Raw genomic sequence first — 5,631 nt, 5'->3', positions numbered from 1 at the left:
ATGGTTTTTGGCTTGAGGCTGTCATGTGTGCCACTTATGTACTAAACAGGTGTCCCACCAAAGCATTACAGGTTGTCACTCCATATGAGGCTTGGCATAGCCGCAAGCCATCTGTTGGCCATTTACGTGTTTTTGGTTGCCTGGCATATGCATTAGTGCCTGTGCAACATCGCAGAAAATTGGATGACAAAGCTGTCAAATGTATTTTTGTTGGATATAGTGCTGAGAGCAAAGGCTATCGTTTGTATCATCCACAGACAAAGCGCATTTTGGTTAGCCGTGATGTTGTATTTGTGGAAGATGCAGTTCAGCCCTTGGTTTCATGTACTAAGGAGACAGATATCAGCTCACGTGATGTCTATGATACATTGTTGCCTCTTTTCAGTGGTGCACAGTCAAGTGCAATACCTCATGAGGCAGTTTTTCAGCCTATGCAGGTTTTAAATGATGGCACAGATCAGCCTATATCTGATGCAGATGTGCATGATGCACTTGAGGATGAGAGACAAGAGATTGAGGGCTCTAGGAACATGCCTAGATGGCTGGTGCAGACTTTGCGTGACAGCAAGTTGGATGCCCCTTTGTCTAGTCGCACTCGTTCTGGCTCTCATGGTGCCTCTTATGCGTCAGATTGTTATGCATTGGCTGTTTCTAGTATGTGCGATGAAAGTGAGCCTGTTTCATTTGATGAGGCACAAAGTTCAGAAAATTGGATGGCTGCTATGCAAGCAGAATACGATGCTATTATGAAGAATAGTACATGGTCTTTATGTGACTTGCCCCCTGGCAAGAAGGCCATTGGCACTAAGTGGGTATACAAATTGAAGCGTAAGCCTGATGGCACAGTGGATCGCCATAAGGCTAGGCTTGTTGCAAAAGGTTATGCTCAAGAGAAGGGCATTGATTTTGATGAGACTTTTGCTCCCACATGTCGTATGACCACTGTTCGTAGCATCTGTGCATTAGCAGCTCATAATGGTTGGAATGTACATCAGCTGGACATAAAGACTGCGTTCTTAAATGGAGATTTGCATGAGGAGGTGTATGTATCGCAGCCTCGTGGTTTTGTTCAAAGAGGGCAGGAAAACAAAGTGTGCAGGTTAAAAAAGGCTTTATATGGTTTAAAGCAAGCTCCACGAGCTTGGTATGAAAAAATACATGCATATTTGACTGCACATGGGTTTCAGAATAGTCCAACAGAAAGCACTTTGTATGTTAAACGTGTGGATGGTGTACATCTAATCATTGCTCTCTATGTCGATGACATGCTGCTCACAGGACCAAATGAGAGTCATATTGCTGATTTTAAAGCTGATTTGAATGCCTCTTTTGAGATGTCAGATTTGGGGCATTTGCATCATTATTTGGGGATACAATTTAAGCAGTGTGATGGAGGTATTGCTTTGTGTCAGACAAAGTATATTGAAACATTGTTGCGGAGATTTGGCCTTGAAGACTGCAAGCCTATTGCTACTCCAATGGAGACAGGTTTGAAGTTGAGTCTTCATGATGCTGGAGATCACTTTGATGTCACACTCTATCAGACAGCTGTTGGTTGCCTCATTTATGTATGCATTACGAGGCCAGACATTCAGTTTGCAGTCTCACAGGTGAGCAGATTTATGCATAGCCCAGGCATTAAGCATTGGCAGGCAGTGAAGCGTATCTTTCGCTATTTGAGTGGTACTCGGCATCTTGGGTTGTTTTATCCCAAGGGGGGATCATTGCCGCCAGATTTACATGTTTTTTCAGATTCTGACTGGGCTGGTTGTTATGACACACGCGTGTCCACGAGTGGTTTTTGCTTCATGCTTGGAAGCTCATGCATATCATGGTTGAGCAAGAAGCAGCCTACTGTGGCCACTTCTAGTTGTGAAGCTGAGTACAGGGCAGCTTTCACAGCTATCGTTGAGTGTGTGTGGCTCAGACGCCTTATGGCTGATTTGGGTGTTGGGCAGCCATCTGCCACCACCATCTTCACTGACAGTCAGAGCGCATTGGCAGTTGCGCGGAACCCAGTGTTCCATGCTCGTACGAAGCACATTGAGGTGCACTACCATTATGTCAGGGAGAGACTCTCTGCAGGAGAGATCAGTTTGGCTTATGTGCCAACACAGGATAACCTTGCAGACCTTTTCACAAAGGCTCTGCCTCGTGAGAAGTTCGAAGCTTTTCGCAAAGCTTTGGGCTTACTCCCTTTTGTGGATTCGTCCACATAGCTAGACACTTCCCTATACATGAGTGCTAGCTCTTGTTCACCGCATCACTCCAGGGGGGATTTGTTACCATATTATAGTAGTGATGTGTGTGAACACACTTAGGACCGCCGGGGCACTTTTTCCCTCACTAGGAGGTTTTTTCCCCCGTGCATTGTATATACGCCCATTATCTTCTAGGGCTTGTTATCTTTAATTTTTGGCACTCATAATACACTACTGTGTTGTGCTCAAGCTTCCTCATCTTCTTGAAGTTGTGTGTGCATTCCTGCAACCCTAATTCCAACACTGTCTTCCTGCAGTTCTTAAAACAGAGTTCTGCAGAGAATCAATGACTTACCCGCAGTGCTCGAAATCGCCCGCTTTCTGAAAAACGGAGGTCCGGACGCACCCGAAATGCGTTTTCGGCCCAGAAAATTCAGTCCGATAGGACAATATAGTTGCCCTATAGCTTTACTCCCACGACGAAGAAAGCTCCTCAATCAGAGATCGTTTGCCGATGCCTCCCGTAAAGCTCCCGAGCGACAAGGGTGTAGTCACCAACACAAATAGGTAAGAGTAGTTGCAGCTCTTACCCTCGTACCGCTTCCTGTGGTTCTCTTGCTTGCAGCTCAGTCCTTATAGCATAAACCAGGCTCAGATACCATGAAAAGATGCAGGGGGGAAGAGAGCTTGAGCTCTTGCAAGCACACACACACACACACAAAACCTTAATAGAGAACACACAAGGTGAGAGGCTAAAATCTTCTTCTTCTTCACTCAACACTCAACACACCATATACAAGATAAGAGTACACATAATATGAAAGGTACTCAACATACACGGGTCCTCTATAGTGTGAACCCAACTAAATGAGTTGGCGCTATAACTATGCCAGTCTCTAGAATGGCTATCACACAGCCTGTCATCCCACTGGCCACATATCACCCATGATCTCACCAACCATGCCAGTGGTGTAAGTGTGGGCCTATCCCCCAGGCGGGTCATCAGTGTCCACCGCCTCACTGGACGAGCTCGATATCTCAACATATTAGGTGCGTAACGAGGTATGAGTGGCCTACTTGCATCAGCAGTTAGAGCCTGAGCATATAAATAAGGAAGATTTAATGGATGAGTTCCTCACAAGGATTAAATATCTCAGGGAGTGGTTGCTCTTGCTGGCATGTATTGATAACGCCTATCTGGATAGTTCTTTAGTGTCTACTGTTTTGACAGCTCTATTGGATTCATAGCAAGATTTTGTAACTACATTTTGGCTCATGAGATGAAGGGTAACCCTAATTCTCTTAATTTTGATGATGATGAGTTGGTTGTAGTGCTCTTGCAAGAATATTTCTCTTACAAGAAGAGAAATCTCAACAAAACCAAACTACAATACATGTGGGAGATCAAGCATTCGCAGTCAAAAAGGTAAAGGCAAATTCTTTTCTCAAGGTGGTTATGAGCCAAAGTCAAAATGAGCCAAGTCTTCTGAAAAGGATTCTGAGAAGAGGAGTGATAAGCCTAAAAAGAAAGACAAATGCAAGTACTATCACATAAGCTAGGCCATTATATTACTGAATGCATAAAAAGGCAGAAGAAAGAGAACAAGAAAGGGTCAAACATGGGTATGGTCAAACATGGGTATGGTTGATGCATTAGCACCAAGTGATAAAAAGAAGGAGTCAGCAAACTATGCACATGATGATTGGGCATTCACAGTGTGCATTGAAATTACGATCCTTCTTTCCATGATATATACATATCAGTGATAAATCAACATGTTTGGTTCTTTGATAGTGGTGCTAGCAAGTACATTACTTCTCAGCATGACTTATTTTCATCTACTCCTCAATTAGGAACAATCACATGTGCAAGCAACTCCCCATATCTAGTAAAAAGAGCTGGTAAGGTTGTTCTCACTGCCACAATGATGGGATAATCACTCTCTCAGAAGTCTTGTTTATGCTAGGCATCAAAAAGAACTTCCTATCAGTCTCTACCATTACGAGGGCAGGCTTAGTGATCAGATTTGTTGATGATAGGTGTATAGATCATGTGACTAGAGTGATGGAGACATCATTGTGGTATTTGGTACTCTAAGCTATGGGTTTTACAGGTTAGAAAAGTATGAGTGATTAGCACATAATGCTTGTTCAGCTACCACCACACGTGCTATGAGGAGTGATGCGGAGCTATGGCATGCCTACTTTGGTCACTTGAATTTTGGTAGTTTGTTGTGCCTTAAAAGGCAAGAAATTGTGTTAGAGTTGCCAAATCTCAAGGCCCCTATCAAACATGAATGTGAGGATGCATATTAGGTAAGCAGACACTGTCAAGAAATTACAGCTTATACATAGTGATGTATGTGGTCCCATGAAGGCATCATCGATCAGGTGATATCTCTACTTTGTGGCTTTTATTAATGACTACTCCAGGCACATTATATCCATTGAGTCACACTATATCTTTTGAAGGAAGTCAGAGGTTTTTATATGCTTTAGACACTTTGTTTCTATGGCTAAAAATGTGTCTATATGTAAAGTTGGCACCCTTTGTATAGATCATGGGGGGGAGACAAGAGGCATAAAACATCAATGAACAATACCTTATATACCTCAACCACATGTTGTGGCTAAGATAAAGAATGTGTTTCTCATGAAGATGGCACATTGCATGGTTAAAGACCGAGATTTACCTCATGTTTTTTGGTTATGAGTAGTTATGTATGCCACATATGTACTAAACAGATACCCCTTATGAAGCTTGGAATGCTAGGAAGCCCTTTGTGGCTCATTTGCATGTTTTTGGTTGTCTTACTTACGATCTTGTGCATGAGAAACAATGTAATAAGCTAGATGTAAGGCGACAAAATGTTTTTTTATGGAATACGGCTCAGAAAGTAAATGGTATAGACTCTACAATTCAACCACAAAGTGGATTCTGGTGAGTAGAGATGTTATCTTTGTTGAGAACTCAGTTTAGCCCATGATTTTATACAAAAAAATAGCAAAATATATGCTTACAAGACATCTTTGATACACTCCTACCTTTGTACGATGCCAGGTAGCCATATGTGGAGCAAATGAATGCTCAAAAAGTGTTGCAAATCAGAAGAAGTAGAGATACGTAGAGAGAGTGACTTAGAGAGGGTTAGAGAGAGAGAGAGAGAGAGAGAGAGAGAGAGAGAGAGAGAGAGCTAGAGAGAGAAATAAATAGAGCTAGAGAGATATAGAGTTAGAGAGAGAGTAAGACATAGCTAAAGAGAGAGAGAGAGAGAGAGAGAGAGAGAGAGAGAGAGAGAGAGAGAGAGAGAGAGATGGAGTTAGAGAGAGAGAGAGAGAGTAAGTGAGAGAGAGAAAATTAGAGCATTAGAGAGAGGTTGGGAGCTACCACATAGCAGCTCCCAGCTATCCCATGTGGTAAGTTCCCCTT

This window comes from Cibotium barometz, chromosome 3 (assembly GCF_041138505.1).
Source record: "Cibotium barometz isolate CiBa-2024 chromosome 3, ASM4113850v1, whole genome shotgun sequence".
In the NCBI taxonomy this organism is placed as follows: Eukaryota; Viridiplantae; Streptophyta; class Polypodiopsida; order Cyatheales; family Cibotiaceae; genus Cibotium; species Cibotium barometz.
This window is presented reverse-complemented; position numbering follows the sequence as displayed.